Source organism: Mus pahari, chromosome X (assembly GCF_900095145.1).
Source record: "Mus pahari chromosome X, PAHARI_EIJ_v1.1, whole genome shotgun sequence".
Classification (NCBI taxonomy): domain Eukaryota; kingdom Metazoa; phylum Chordata; class Mammalia; order Rodentia; family Muridae; genus Mus; species Mus pahari.
Genome location: NC_034613.1, coordinates 89,426,864 through 89,443,566, shown reverse-complemented (window position 1 = coordinate 89,443,566; position 16,703 = coordinate 89,426,864). Strand labels below are relative to the sequence as shown.

General features: G+C 41.8%; 1 long non-coding RNA gene across 1 annotated transcript in view; it reads right to left on the bottom strand.

Moving 5' to 3' along the window:
- The window catches only part of LOC115063134, a 26,764-nt gene extending 10,620 nt beyond the window's left edge, over positions 1 to 16,144 (bottom strand). The window contains exons 1-2 of the long non-coding RNA XR_003843015.1: positions 16,040 to 16,144; positions 13,859 to 14,020 (exon numbers count right to left, since the gene is read on the bottom strand). This is a non-coding gene — a long non-coding RNA (uncharacterized LOC115063134). The remainder of the gene's footprint in view (positions 1 to 13,858; positions 14,021 to 16,039) is intronic.
- Positions 16,145 to 16,703: the final 559 nt, after the last annotated feature.

Below are 16,703 nucleotides of genomic sequence, written 5' to 3'. Positions count from 1 at the left end.
AGAGGAGAGGAGAGGAGAGGAGAGGAGAGAAGAGAAGAGAAGAGAAGAGAAGAGAAGAGAAGAGAAGAGAAGAGAAGAGAAGAGAAGAGAAGAGAAGAGCAAACAGTTCAAACTGGCTTAGTGGTAGCCTTTAATCTAGCAACAGGGAGGCAAAAGCAGGCAGATCTCTCCATTATTGCCCACCTTCAGTTAGCAAATTGTATCAGATCCAGCACCCTTGGGGGAAAGGACCAAGAAACAACCACCAACTGCTTTCCATTTTGGCCTAACCGCCCCTGAGCCTCCTTCACCTAGTATCCACACAAAAATGCATGTTTGTCTTCCCAGCACTGGAGAAGCTGGAAACAAAGCCAAGAGCCAGTCAAACCAATTGATTAGTGAGCCCTAGCACAAGGAGAGACGCTTATCTCACACACAAGGTAGAACATTAGCCTACAGTCAGGGCCTGGAACTGGCTTATGATTGTGTGGCGATGCATCAGTTGCTGGTTCAATTGGTGTAGTGTGAGTTGTAGGACTTGTATTACTAAATTGAAGGCATGTAAGCCTCAGCTTTGGCCAGATCTGATTTAAATCGTGGGTTCGTTGTTTGATTTGGTTCTTCAAATTGAAACCAGGGAAAGTACCCAAACCAACTTTGAATCCAAGTATGTACCTTTTTTCACAGTTTACTTCTATTTTATGGGCACATAGTGTATCACGTGCTAGTATTAAAAGGCTGTGTAGCTATGATTTAACTTTCCTATTTGTCTTCTCTCGTGGTTTGCTTATAGAATGGCAAGTTCTGGAGGAGCACTGTGCTCCCTACAAGTGGTGTTTTCTCGGTAATCAGTTTGAACTTCCTCTTTTTTTGCCCATGAATATGAGGCCACAACAGCAGCAGGATCTTTTCCCCTTCGTTATTAGTTATTTTAGTTCAGAGGACACCAGAAGTTCCTTGTGTGTGCCCATCCCCCACTTCTGACTTTTGGCCTAAAAGTTGCAGATTTTCCCTGATCTTCCTGGTTCCTAAGAGGAAAAGCAGGAAAGAAAGGGACCTGGTGCCTACAGCTAGGAGCCTTCCTGTGACCCTTCCTCCAAATGACAGAACTTTTAAAAAGTATTTCGTCCACCTATCCTTATAAGGCAAAATCTTGAGTAGTTCCTGTATCTAGGTAGCTTAGAAGAATATTTCCTGTCTTGAGACATTCACCTAACAACTTCCTAGGGTTTCCAGGGTCTCCTCCAGTGTGTCGATGGGTTCCATTTGTGGGTCCCACTGTATCCAATGGCTAGGCAGCCTTTGCCTTCTCCAGAGGGACCCAGTGGCTCTCACCTGGTTTAGGCCAAGCCATCCATCCCTAAAGCATGGAGGGCAGGATCCTTGTACAAGGTCCCTAGGCATCCTGAGCATGCTGCACAACCTTGTCCATCCTGGAACTTCAGGCTCCCTGGGGCAGGGGTGAGGGTGAGGAATTTCAGCCTGTATATTTGAGGCATTAAGTCTTTTGACAAGAAGGAGGGTGTTTGGGGAGGGGGAGGTCAAGGGAAGACATTGCCACATTGGTCAGTGAGGATCCTTGTCTCCCTAGTGAATATGACTCTCCTACTTTGCCTTGTCTACCCCCTCACTAAGTTAGTGGATGAACAGGATGTGAGTCCCTCTCCTGTAATCACCACCAGCCCATTCATTATCTACCTGACCTGACTGCTCCTTACACAGCTCACCCTTTCCCCTGTGCCTCTCTGGAATGAGCCACTGCAGCACAGACAGAACCTTGGGAACAGAGTCGATTTAACTCTATTAGCAGCTCTGTTACAAAATGACCAGTATGCTGGGCAGTGGTGGCGCACGCCTTTAATTCCAGCACTTGGGAGGCAGAGACAGGCATATCTCTGAGTTCAAGGGCAGCCTGGTCTACAGAGTGAGTTCCAGGACAGTCAGGGCTACACAGAGAAACCCTGTCTCGAAAAACAAAAACAAAAAACAAACAAACAAACAAAAACTAATAAAAAAAAAAAAAAGAGGGAGGGAAGAGTGTTGGAGCCTCAGAAGCAAAGCACCTTATTATTTGCCTCAGCCTGGGATGTCAGGTGGGCTGGCCCAGTGCATTGAGAAACGTATATACTCTGACCTTTCCTCCCCTTCCATCTTCCTTCCTTCTTCCTTTCCTTCCTTTCTTTCATAATCTGTGGGGGGAGTGGGACAATCCTAATATTTCATCTAGGCATTACCTTTCCCTATGTCACATTTATTTATTTATTTATCTGTTTGTTTATTTATTTATTTTCTTAACGAAATGGATTCATCTCTTGTTTATTTGATCCAGCTTATCAGGTGTGTAATTTAATTCTCTACAGTTCTAGGTGGGGTGAAGCAGACTTTGGGGGGTTAGGAAATTGGTAGCCTAGCATGCATTAGCTAATGTTTTCTGCTCATTTGTATACTGTCTTTATACTAATTTGTATACTAATACTAGCATACTAAACATATACTAATGTTTTCTGCTCATTTGTAACTGGACTTAAAGCTTAATGCACCTTTGGAATGAACCATCTCATGGTATTCTAAAACCTATCTGACAGAAACAGAAGTCAGGAATGTTAGTCAGGGCCATGCTACTTCAGAGTTTTTCCAATAACTAGTTCTTCTACATTCTTGCTATCTCCACCCTCATAGCTGAGTCAGCTTATAGGCCCCAGGCTAACAGGCTCCCTCCATCCCCACTGCCAGCAAGCATGTGCACTAGTGAAGTGCTGGAGAACCTTACCCTTCCTCTAAAATGATAAGAAGGGACCCTCATTCTGCCATGTGGGCCTTATCTTTTCGCAAAGTCCCTGCCATGTTGCCCTGTCCATCAATGACATTAATAATCTCTTAAAGAAATAGGAAAAAGGGGACCAGAGTTAGCATGAAAGCGAAAGGTCTGTGTGTCCTTCACAGTCCTGATTATCAGGGGGATTAGCTGGAAAAGAGCAGCAACCTGAGCCAGGAGGCCTCCAGTCACTCTCAGAAAAACAATCAGGTGGGGTCTACAGAAGAAAGAGAAAGAGGGGATGAAACAGATGACCAAGATATGTGTGCAAAAGAATGGGGGGACCGCCATTCTTTTCCAGAGTCCATGAAGCTCTGGTAGCCATCAGAATAGGAGCTGCTCTCTTTGAAACATCCCCACCAAATGAAGGACATTTGGAGGTGATGTTCCAGATGTTTGACAGCTGGCAGCCAGCTACCAGCATGATGATGATTTCGAAAGTATTGAGCAAGAGCAGGTCAGGATGCTTGCAGGCCAGGCTACAGCCAGCATGGTTAGGGAGAGCCCTTCAGCCAGCAGCAGAGAGCTCCTGCAAATGCTATTTTATGCTGATTCTTTCTGCCTTGACTCTTTTTACGTTACGTTTACCTTCCTAAATCATTGTAGTCGCTATTTTAACAACTTTGTCTTGAAATATTCATGTGAAAACTTTGTTAATTCATACCTCTATGAATTTATTCTCTTATGGATTTGAGTGAATACTTACCTTCTGTGTACCAATACACATTCTAACTTTAAATTTTGTGTCTTCATCTTTTCATTTGACAAACTCATTTTAGCTTTTTGTTTTAACTAATAATGAGAAATTAGACCTGTTGTTTTCACATAAACTTTTGGAACACTTTTCCCCTTCAGTTCAGTATTTGTTTCATTTATTATATGTTCTGTCTTTGTTTTATCAAAAAAAAAAAAAAAAAAAAAAGGCATTTAGGAATGGCCAGCAGGCAGTGGTGCAGTGGCCCCATTGTGGAGTCAGTTTCTTTTATACTAATCTTGTTATTTAGTCCTCACTCCCCAGGGCACCCTAATGTCTTCTACAGCCCCCCACCAGTGCCTCCCACCCCCCACTGCCTCCTAATGGCCCCCCACCACCTCCCACCACTCTCCCCACTGTCTCCTACCAGGCCCCTACTGCCTCCCACTGCCCCTCCATTCCCTCCCCCAGCTGAGGACAGAATGCCTTGCTAACAAGCTCTTTGCTGTTGACCTAAACTCCCAACCCCTATTAATCTTCTCTTTTAGTTGCTCATATCATTTTTCATTTTTCCTATCATTTGCAAACTGTTACTCTCCTAGATTCAGATTGTTTTTTGATTACTTATTTATTTTTATTTTATCTACATGGGTGTTTTGAGCACATATGTCTGTATGAGGTTGTTCTATCAGAATACAGAAGTTACAGACAGTTGTAAGCTGCCACGTGGATGAACCTGGGCCCTCTGAACCTCTGAACCACCTCTCCAGACAGTTTCCTTTTACCTTGATGATTTACATTTTTACATGTTGTGCTAGAAAGTTATTAGTATGGGACAAATACAATATAGCCCTCTTGCCCACAGCACCCAGATTTCCCCAAGAAATCACATTGCCCATAAATAAAGCACAGTACAAGCCAGGCAGTGCTGGCGCAAGCCTGTAATCCCAGCACTTGGGAGGCAGAGGCAGGCGGATCTCTGATTTCGAGGCCAGCCTGGTCTACAGAGTGAGTTCCAGGACAGCCAAGACTGAACAGAGAAACCCTGTGTCGAAAAAAACAAAACAAAATAAATAAATAAATAATAAAAATAAATAAATAAAAATAAAGCTCAGTACCCAAGCCATATTAACATTGCATGTTATCACATGCATAGACTTGTGTGATGAATACCATAATAAAAAGGCAGCATCAATACAGTGACATTCCTGTTGCTATTCCTTTACACACAGCCTTTCTTAGCAATTTGTGATAGATGAAAAGAGTGTATTCTAACGTTAGGATAAAAATAATATGAAAGGCCCAGAGAGATGACCCTACAGGCAAAGGTGAAAGGACAGAACTGACCCCATATACACAGCACAGCAGTGCACACAAACACTAATAATAATGGTAGTAATAATAATAATAATAAATTAAATATCAAAGAATGAAATCTATAAAGAATATTGTCATGAAAATGATGGGACAGTCCACAAAAATGGGGTTTTAAAAAAGAGTCTTTGCCAACTGTACATTAGACAGAGAATTAACATCGACAGGTTCTTTATAAAGAAGTTAAACCCTTCAAAACCCCACAAATTATCCAGCCAGTAAATGAAACTGAACACACACAAGTGGCCAATTTCTGAAAATATGTCCATCACCCTAAGCCATCAGGGAAATGCAAGTTGGGACTATGTTTGAAACTGTGGAAAGTGGGGAAAGCCAACAATGATGTGGGGAAAGGGAAACTTATTTTACTGTTACAGTGAATCTGGAAGTTGGTGTGGAGAGTCTTGAAACAATTTAAAGTAGAATTATCAAGTCAGGCATATGCGTGTAATCCCAGCACTCAGGAAACCGAGGTATGCTGATTTTTGTGAGTTTGAGGCATATATGTATGCAAATGCTGTAATGAAACCCACTTCTTTGTTTGCTAATTAAAAAATAATTTCGAAGTGACTTCATAAATAGGGAAGTAGCAAAACGTATTTATCATGTTGTTATATATGGAATAATGTGAATATTCTGCTCTTGATACTAAATCACAGTTTGCAAGGCTGTGGCGGTTCGTGCCTGGAAGGTGAAGTCAGGATCATAGAAATATTGGGGGCTCAAATTCAAGGCCTGCCAGGGATACTCAAAACCCTGTTCAAACAACAGCACCACCACCACTGCTGCTAGCACCTGGGCCACCATCAACACCACAGCTGCTGCTGCCACCATTAACACCACCAGCAGCAGCAATAAGAAAAAGAGCTAATGTATGCTAATTCCATGGATTATTTTATTTTACATGCAATTGGGTTAATTCCTTAATACTTGAAAGCTAGGTGTATGCTATAAAAAATAGTAATAAACTTAGGAGTTGCCTAAGCAAAGCAACTCAAAGTAGAAATACTGTATAAAGAAGAACACATTAATAATCTGTAAGAAACATCAAAGAGTAGAAAAGACATTCCTTGGGTACCAAAAACAAAGAAATCAAAGCCAAGGCAAGAAATGTGGCCAAACAAAGACAAAGGGGAGTTTAAGGAGGAAGGGCTGCCTGCGGGAAGCCAAGACATCTATCCAAAAAGAAAGTGATTATTCACAGCCACAATAGCACCACCAAAAAGGGCCTTTTCTTATCACTACCTCTGCTGTGTACTGATGCTACCTACCACTAAGTCTTGCCTTTCCTTAGTATCCTTTTGTTCACTGACTTTTATCTTTTTGCCTAATTACCTATTTACCTAATTACAGGAACAGGAGAGAATAATTGAGAATCTCATGAGTTTTAATAATTTTATTCAGACTATACAATTGAAAAGTAAGAGTTGCAGTGATTTTCGTTCTTTCTTTCTTTTTTTTTTCTTTTCTTCTTCTTTTGTTTTTTTTTTTTTTTTTTTTTTTTTTTTTTTTTTTTTTTTTTTTGTCTGTTTTGTTTTAAGAGACAAAGTTTCTCTGTTTAGTCCTGGTTGTTGTGGAACTCACTCTTTAGACTAGATTGGTCTAGAACTTAATTAGTTTAAGATCATAATTACAAAGGCTTTATTGTTTGTATGTAAAGGAAGTTAGGTTCCTTCTGAATAGTTTGTGGTATATATTATCATAAAGGCTTTTATTTTAAACTTATTTATTTAAATATATCTTTAAGGACCTAAGTATTAAAAAATTCCTGCAACTAGTCATGGTAGAGTAATCCCAGCACTCAGAAGGCAGAGCAACTTTTCAACTATAGTCTGAATAAAATGATTTAAAAAACTTTTGTTTTGTTTTGTTTTTGTTTTTCGAGACAGGGTTTCTCTGTATAGCCCTGGCTGTCCTGGAACTCACTCTGTAGACCAGGCTGGCCTCGAACTCAGAAATCTGCCTGCCTCTGCCTCCCAAGTGCTGGGTAAAAAACCATTTGATTCTCAATTATTCTTGAAACTTTCTCCTGTTCCTGGTCCTTTTGGCAGATAGGGCATATTTTAGACAAAACAGTGTTATTATGAAGACGAGTCATAGAACAAAGGAGTTCAGAAAGACAAGGTTAAAAAGTCTTTACCGGAACCAATGAGGTGACCCAGTGAGTCAGGATGCCAGCAGTACAAACCCAACAGTCAGATCTGTATCTGCTCATCCAAAAGCTATGAGGATGACGTGCAATGAGATTGGTATTTCCATGCCACCTAATAACACGGTATACATTTCTCAGTTGATACTTCAATGAAGGAATAATTTAAATTATCAAGTTTAATTACGAATTACATTTCTCTTTTTTCTTCGTTTGCCACTCCTGGGGATTGTACCTAGAACCTCGTTCATGTTGGTCAAAGGACTCTGCTGTTGAATCACAAACATTAACAGTGTGTATTACATTTTGTTTGTGATCCATGGGAGGAGTGAGTAAAATAGCAACACGGGGGCTGTAAGGCAGTAGTGTAGGGTAGAGCATTTGTATAGCGTGTTCTGTCAACCTTTGTCAGGAAAGCAAGTAAAATTAACCGGAGTTTGGAGGAAGTTGATTCCAACCTTGATGGGTGATCTTGGGGATGAGTCAAGATTTTAGTAGAAGAAATAACCTCAGATGTAGTGAAAATATCAAGAGTAGAGTTGGGAAAGGAGTCTAAAGCTGTTAGTGAATTGTTGGTGTTAGAGGGATGGCTCAGCAGATAAGAACACGGCTGTGCAAGAAGAGGACCCAGGTTAGGTTCCCAGCCCTCATGTGGCAGCTAACAACTGCCTGGAACTCCAGTTCCAGGGGATCTGACACCTTTTCCCAGCTTCTGAAAGCATAGGAATGCGTGTGCGCGTGCGCGCGCACACACACACACACACACACACAGAGAGAGAAAAAGAGAAACAAATAAATAAATAAATAAAAATGAATGGATAAGGAGTTTGCTTTCTTACAAGAAAAAGAACAAGTTTCTTGTGGTGGCTTTTAAACATTGTGAAGATGCTGTAAACATTGCTTATAACACAAAGAATTTAAAATATTACATTCACTTGGTAGCACTAAGTGCAATTAAAGTTCAATCATAGCGCTACGGAGAAATCAACAGATGTAGAGAGTCAACGCATGCAGCAAACTATCTTGTTTTATTTCAACAAATTTGCTCAGCTACCCCATCACGGGGGGGTTGGGGGGTGTCAATGTCCTTCCGGCACCATATGTATAGTCTAAGATAATAGTTTAGGCCAGCCACAGAAAGCAAAGGGTGTTATGGTCCCATAGTGAGGGGGACGTGTAACGCAAGAACACCCCAAGTTGGATCACATTACCAAATTGGGTTAAAAGGTGCGTTAAACTTTGTAGTTTGGGCTGGGGTGGGTGCTTAAAAAAATCCCAAATACATTTTGAGCTAAAGGGGTAGCTGGAAAATTCTGCAGGACACTGAGCGGAGTGAGCCTTTGACTTCTGTGGTGAGTCACTGCTCAGTGGCTTTATGCCCTGGGTGCTGGGGAAGCTGAGTGCGGCTCTCTGCAGCTCACTCTGTTTAGGGCTTTGCTCCCTGAAAAGACCCATTTCATTGCAACATATTACCTAAAATAGTCAAGTTTCAATAAAGACTGAAAGATATACAAGGAAGTGGGAGGGTAGGATTTGTATAAGGAACAAAAACTTTAGTGATAGAAAATGACTTAAAAAACACAGTTCACACTGGACACCTAAGACTGTTAATGACAACAGGAGCTAGAAAGTGCTCATACCATGTAGGGCATGAACCTTGTAAGCAACAGCTGTGAGTTCTGTCCTTGGCCAGAAACGGGACATGCCCTTGCTCCTGTTTTGTCAAGAGTCCAGAAATGCAAAAGCGACCACTATCATAAGAGAAAGAGGAAATATTTTATGAATATCAACAGTTAAAGAACAGCCCCCCAGAGCACCCCACACTAAGACTGGCAATGGTGATGCTAGTGTTTGCTAAATTAAGACAAAAGGAAGTAATTCCTTGGGAAACAGAAAGTGTCATAGTTAGGTTATAAGATAAAGATCAGCAGAAGCACATTGATCTACTCTAGAAACCAAATCCATGACATAAGGGCCTCTACACATCATCATGCTTCATCTCCTGTCAACACCAGCTCGCTCGTCAGGCAGGCCTCCTGGCTCTTGTTTGCAATCCGAGCAAGAGGAGGCTGAGTTAGGAGGACTACTGCAAGTTTGGGGGCCACTCAACACGGTGCATGCCTCGTAGCCTGCGCTACATGGTAAAACTCTGTCTTTAAAACAGAAACAAGCAAAAAAACAACAAAAACCTCAGCTTTCCTAAAACAAAGGAAAAGCAAAGCCACTTTCCAACTATCCGTCCAGATAACCCCGATAATCAAAACCAAAGAGAAAGCAAACAAGTAAAAGAAAATCAAAAATACAAATCAGTATTGCTTGGATACAAAGCCTATAACAAAATATTACATTCAATTAAAGACCACCTGAAAGGAATTCGAGCTTGGGAGATATCTCAGTGGGAAATGTTTTCTGTGTACATGTGAGAGCTTCATTAGGGTCCCAGTCACCATTTTTGTGTGTGTGTGTTTGTTGTTGTTGTTGTTTTTAGGCAGTGTGACAGCATCTGTTAATTTAGTGCTGGGAGGTAGAGATGGTAAGATCATAGGGCCTATAGGAAGAGAACATACTACAGGCAAATGTAGTTTATTTTCCGACCCCAGGGTAGGTTAAACATTTTTAAAAATCAATCCACAATGAGCTAGGCACGGTGGACCATACCTGGAATCCTAGCCCCTGGGAAACTGAGGCAGCAGGATTGGGACTTCAAGGGTAAGCTCGACTGCAAGCTAGACTTTACCTTAAATTAGAATAAACTAAGTAATTAATTAATTAACTAATTAATTAATTAATTAATGATTTTAAAAGCCTGGGCCGAGAGCATAGGTCAGTGGGAGAGTGCTTGTGTAGCACACTCCACTTTTAACCCCACCGTTGCTAAAGTGACTGTGGTAAGGCCACCTTGTCCTGATTTTACCCTGACATCACTTTGTTCAGGTATCTTTCAGCCCCTAATCCCCTAAAAAATCCAGTCCACCTTGACAGCATCTTTGGAACTTTCCAATGCCCTGACCACAGCCCAGATGAATAATCAAAAAATCAGCTGAATGTATAACCAAAACCAGGTCCCCCGACCCACGCCTGCCAATGACGTCATTGCAGTTTTTTGAGCTTCAGTGTTCTTCGAAGCAAGAGTCTGTGCTCTGTTGCAAGCTAATAAAGGACTCTAATTTGGTCTTACATTCATAGTACTTTGAAACTTGCTTGCTTGGGCTATAACTGAAAAATAAAATTTCCATACCAACAGTTGCAAGAAGAAACACAATCATATCAACAGATGCATTTTTAAAAATCAAATATTTATTTATTATTTATGTGTATGCATCATTTGTGTGTATATGAGTTCATATGTATGTGCATGTGTGCGTGTGGAGGTCAGAGGGTGATGCTGTGTCATTTTTAATCACTCTCAATGTTAGTTTTTGAGACAAGGTCTCAGAGAACTTAGAGTCCATTATTTGGCTAGGCTGGCTGGCCAGCGAGCTACAGTAATCCACTTGTGTCTGATACCCTCACTCAACTGGCTTCACAATTGCTTGCCACCATGTCCAGGGTAGATTTACTCAAGTGCTCCTGCTCCAAGCACTTTACAACGAAGCTGTTTCCCCAGCCCCCTTCCAATCAATATTCTTCCATGATAAAAATTAGTGGACGGGCCGGGCATGGTGGCGCACTCCATTAATCCTAGCACTCGGGAGGCAGAGGCAGGCGGATTTCTGAGTTCGAGGTCAGCCGGGTCTACAAAGTGAGTTCCGGGACAGCCAGGGTTATACAGAGAAACCCTGCCTTGAAAAATCAAAACATAAAAAATTTAAAAAAATTAGTGGACGGACTAGAGAGATGGATCGATGATCAGGACCGATTCCTGGTCTTGTAGAAGACTGGGTTTCAGCTCCCAGCAGCCATATCCAGAAGCTATAATTGATGCTGAAGGTCCTTTGTTACACATTCATCATCTTGCTATTGAGGTACTATAGACTCGATGCTTTTTCTGTGGTTATATAAATGAAACTTTATAAAATTTCAATTTATAAAAAAAATTCAAAATTTAATTTCTAGTGGTTTGTTGCTAGTACATTAGCTCACTGAGACAGAATCTTATCTAACCCAGGCTGGCACCAAACTCACAAGTTAGCTGAGTCTAGTCTTGCACTCTTTCCTGATCCACCTGCTTCCATTTCTGAAGTTATTATTAAGTCCAGCTACAGGGGCTCTGATACCCTCTGCTCTCCATAGGCTCCTACATGTATGTAGTGTATATAAACTCATGCAAACACACGGAAATGTAACTAAATACATCTTTTTAAAAAATTCTCAGCTAGGGGCTGAGAAATGGCTCAGTGGTTAGGGGCACTGGCTGCTCTTCCAGAGGACCCAGGTTCAATTCCCAGAAACCATATGGTAGTTTACAACTATCTGTAACTCCAGTTCCATGGGATCTGACTCCCTCACACAGACATCCAAGTAGGCAAAGCATCAACGTACATAAAATAAAAATAAATAAATATAAAAATTATATATATATATATATATATATATATATATATATATCCTCTCAGCTAATAGGAATAGAAGGAAATGCTACCACAACAAAGCATATGCACATACAAATCACAGAAAAGCTTAAAGTATGAAACTTTTCTCTTAAGATTATAGTAAAACAAGCCAGGCAGTGGTGGTGCACGCCTTTAATCCCAGCACTTGGGAGGCAGAGGCAGGCGGATTTCTGAGTTCGAGGCCAGTCTGGTCGACAGAGTGAGTTCCAGGACAGCCAGGGCTACACAGAGAAACCCTGTCTCAAATTAAAAAAAAAAAAAAAAAAAATCAAATCAAGATTATAATAAAACAAAGAAGACCTTTACTGCCAGTCTAAAGCAGTGGTTGTTCCTGTTCATGTTTTGAAGATTAGGAAAAAAAAAACAAGGAGGGGAGACAGGAAAAATATTCAGAATGATCAAAACTGAAACCACAAACACTGTCTAAGTAGACTATCCCAAGGAAATTTAGGTGCTGTGGTTCATCTCTACAAGGACTCCCTGCCTCAAAAGAAAATAAAAACTGTAAGGACTTAGAATGTACCTTAGTGGAGAGTACTATGAGTCATTGTGAGTTCCATTCTTAATACTGGGGAAGGGGGTGTTTAGTAAAAAAGAAAACCAAAAGAATATACAAAAGGATAACACATCAACAGCAGATTGTTCCATCAAACTGGTACTATCCAAGGTTAGTAATAAAAATTAGTGTGGAAGCCAGGTAGTGGTGGCGCATGCCTTTTAATCCCAGCACTTGGGAGGCAGAGGCAGGTGGATTTCTGAGTTCAAGGCCAGCCTGGTCTACAGAGTGAGTTCCAGGACAACCAGGGCTACACAGAGAAACCCTGTCTCAAAACAAAACAAACAAGCAAGCAAGCAAAATCAGTGTGAAAGCTCTGTAGAGCACATCTGTAATCCCAGCACTTGGGAAATGAAGACTGGAGGGAGGATCAGGAGTTCAAGGAAAGACTCAGCTACCTGGGGAGTTTGGGGCCAGCCTGAGTTACAGAAGATCCTATCTCAAAATAAAACAAAATCAATGTGCTAATATGTTAAAAAAACAAACCAGTATAAACTGAAAATTTGTAAAGTCTTGCTTATGTAACAGTAGGGAAAAAAGTCACTATTATAGTGCTACAATAGCAAAGTGATGAATGTATAACAAACTACTATATGCTGAACACTAAAACAAAGCAAAGCAAAAGGGGCCTTAATGGAATGTGATGCTCCCAGACTGACCATCATAACATCATACAGATGAAAAGTAATCCAAAACTCCTAGCAGAAAATTTATGGACACTAACTTACTGTGTCAAAAATTTATAGATGATTTCTGCTTTACAGTACAGAATGCTCAGAGCTTGAAAACTGTCATTCTAGCCAGGCATGCTGGTACATGCCTTTAGCCCCAGCACTCGGGAGGCAGAGGCAGAGGCAGAGGCAGAGGCAGAGGCAGAGGCAGAGGCAGAGGCAGAGGCAGAGGCAGAGGCAGAGGCAGAGGCAGAGGNAGGCAGAGGCAGAGGCAGAGGCAGAGGCAGAGGCAGAGGCAGAGGCAGAGGCAGGCAGATCTCTGTGAATCTGAGGCCAGCCTAGTCTACATGGTAAGTTCCAGAACAGACAAGGCTATGTAGTCAGACCCTGTCTCAAAGAAATAAACAAACAACGCTAAAGCAAGCAAACACAGAGCCTGGGCACAGGGTGAGCGATACCATGGAGAGTCCAAAAATTTTTCATGATCTCTACCTCTAGGACTACTACCAGGTTTTCACGATGAACATCGGAGAAAAATCTCATATGCTTAGGAGGGTCCAACCAACTTCAAATATATTCAGCCATTTCGAAATGCATAAGAGTGTTCTGTACTGAACAAGGCTGCTGCTCAAAATAAACTGCTTTATCAAGGACTAAAGGAGATGCGAAAGGGATGTATCTGGGTACCCAATTCCAGCCTGAAGTTTCCTGCCCACAGCTCTCTTGTCATCACATCTCACATGGAGGGGAAGAGATAATTAAGAGAGTGGGCAATTGTACTTCACAACCCAGGAACACGCAACCAGTAAAACACAGGATAACCAGGGGCATTCAGAACATGCTAAATCCCCACATATCTTACTACCACACCACTACAGGCCTATGTACTGTAGTTTCTGGTTACATCATACTTGACGTTCAAAAAAACCCTAAGAAATGAGAGAGAGAGAGAGAGAGAGAGAGAGAGAGAGAGAGAGAGAGAGAGAGAATACAAAGCACATGCCCTAGTTGGCTTTAACTGCGAATTTGACATAGTCTACAGTCATCTGAGAGATTGATCAACTCACACTGGCCTGATGGGTGGCATCATCAGCTGGGTGAGTGGTTCTGGGGTGTATACGCAAGCTAGTAAGCACGGGTGAGCCAGCAAGCCGGATTCCTCCATGGCTTCTTCTTCAAGTCCCTGCTTGAGTTTCTGCTCTGACTTCCTTTAGTGGTGGATTAATGATCTGAAAGTACAAGCCAAATAAATCCTTTCTTCCTCTACTTTGCCTTTGGTCAGTGTGTCATATGACAATAGAAAGAAAAGTAAAACAAAACAATAAAGACAGCACAGTTTAAATTTAAAAAAAAAAACCAGCATGTATTAGTATCAGACTACGTAATGAAGGTTGGAATTATTAAACTGAAATATTTGTCTGTTTTTCAGTGCTGGTTCAATGGCTGAAAGTCAATTAATAGCCATAAGTTTGATGGATCAAGTCTGAAGCAGAAAGATTGGGAATTTCAGGCCAGCTTGATATACATAGCAAGACCCTGTCTCAAAACACAAGAAAGAAATTGATACGAGCACAGTCTCAGAGCGTGGATGTCTGTGCATCATGTGCCTGGTACCCAAGGTCAAAAGAGGATTTGGATCACCTGGAACTTGAGTTACAAAGTATTGAGAACTCCCATGCAAAATACCAGTCATGTTAGATCCTCATATGTCACCAAAAAATTAAGTGGAGAAGCTGACCTTATAATCTCAGTTATTTGGAAGGCGGAGGAAGAAAGATTACAAAATCAAGACCAGCCTGGGTTACTACTCCTAAAATAAGAGATACAAGCTGGGCATGGTGGTACAGGCTTGTAATCCCAGTGCTTGGGAGCTAGAAATGGGTAGTGAGGGTCATGGACAACCTCAACTACAGAAGACTTTGTTTTGGGGGAAAAGGGAGGGTAAGGGGCTCAAAAAGTAGGCTTACGACCGCCTGTAACTTGAGTTCCACAGGATTTTATGGCTTCTTCTGGCTTCCATAATTATACTCATGTGCACATACCTACACACACAATTAGAAACAAATCTTAAAGTGGGGAGAGATCTAGATATAGTTGAGTGGCAGTGTGACTGCATAGCACCACAGTGTCCTGGGTTCCACAACAAATATTGGTTGGGAAAGGGAAAAATAAGCCGACAAAAGAGTGAGATGCAGTTGTGGATAGATATGACAAAACTTCAACTCTAGTATTAGTGTTTCATTTATTCTCTGTATTTGCATTTGTGTTAAATAGATCATAATATATAAAGCTGACAAAATGTTTTACAAGTAACAAACATTCCTTTGCCACCCTCATACATATATGAAAAAATGTAACAGGCTATAAAATCACCTTTTATACCAAAAACTCAAACTATAGAGACTTTTTAAAACATCTTCCTATTAATAGATACACAGGTTGTTTCTTATTACTTGCCACAAAGAGAGAGCTGCACAAACATCCTCTTTTAGGTATCCTTATTTATATACTGATGCTTCTCTTTCTGAAAGATTGAGCCTTGAACGTCAGACTACTGAGTTCCAGATATTGGAACTTGGTACTCCAGATATATTTTTATTTTTCTAAATATAGATAAATCAATGCTTCCAAATGGCTGTAACAATTCATACTTTATTCAGCAATGCCTAGCTAAGGTACTGAAATTTCTTTTTGACAAAGTAAGCATCCACCAACAGAACACAGATCACCCTATAAGGCCTATTATAACAGATGCTCCCAGACCACATATTTACTAACATACTCTGGTCCTTATTTGGAGTACATAAAAAGGGCATGGGGGTGGGGGAAAGCGTATTATACCATAATTAATGTTACCAATAAGCTATTTTATCAACTACTAAGTGTTGATGGGAAAGAACTGAGGCCGTTCCTCGAGGCCTCTGGGGAGCTGGAAAAAACACTCCATTTTGGAGACACACACTATCCGTCAAACACCAATTAGACAAAGGAAAACAAAAGGAAACCTCAAAACACGATCTCTCCTAGGAATTAGCCTCCCCAGCCTGACAGGCTCATCCGTGGAGGTATGGTGATGTGGGCACTGACCACTTATCTATTGTGGGCGGAATAGGGGAGAAATCGGGAGTGTCAGCCGACTACTCATCCCGCTCCGCAGACCACGCGGTCGGAGTGGTGACCTCTGCGGCGGTCCGAGTGGTGACCGCTGTGGTGGCCACCTCTTTGGCAGCCCGAGACTCGGCACTCACCAGGGCATGTTCATTAATTGGTCAGTTTCTCCACTTTCCTTATTAAGTCATCCTCTAGCTGCCTGGCTAATGCCGGGAAGGACGCATACATGTGGACGCCGCCATCTTATAAGTTACAGAAGCCTGGCGCCTTGGAGGGGGGGGTCGGGAGGGGGAGAGCATGCGTCACAGCCGAGCAGTCCCTGCGCCGCGCTTTCAGGCTGTCCCTAAATGGCTGCTCCAGCAACGTGACCGGGACTGTAAGCGGTCGCTTCCACAGATGACTGCGTGTTTGCGGTTCCCCTCACGGCTGCCTGTTAGCTTCTTTCACATGCTCCCGCGTTTCTTGTCCGTCTTTAATTTGTTCTCTTGCCACCCCCCCGGAATTCCTTTTTCTTTTTGTTTCTGTAGAAGTCCCGGCTTGTGTTTTGCTCTTTCAGAGACCCTTCTATGTTTTTAGCTGCCAGCATTGCTGTAGCTGCTATAGTTGCAATCCACATGTCACAGAGGGTAGGTGGCAAAGTAAACCAGAGGCCTGGGAATGTCCCCTAGTTTTTGATAAAGACAGCGTTATACCTTGTCCTATTCCTATTGAACACCTCACGGGGCCGAAGCTGACAGTAACTCCTTGGGCTTTTGGATGTTCACACCAATACTGGTTACTACACAAGTTACAAAGGGATCC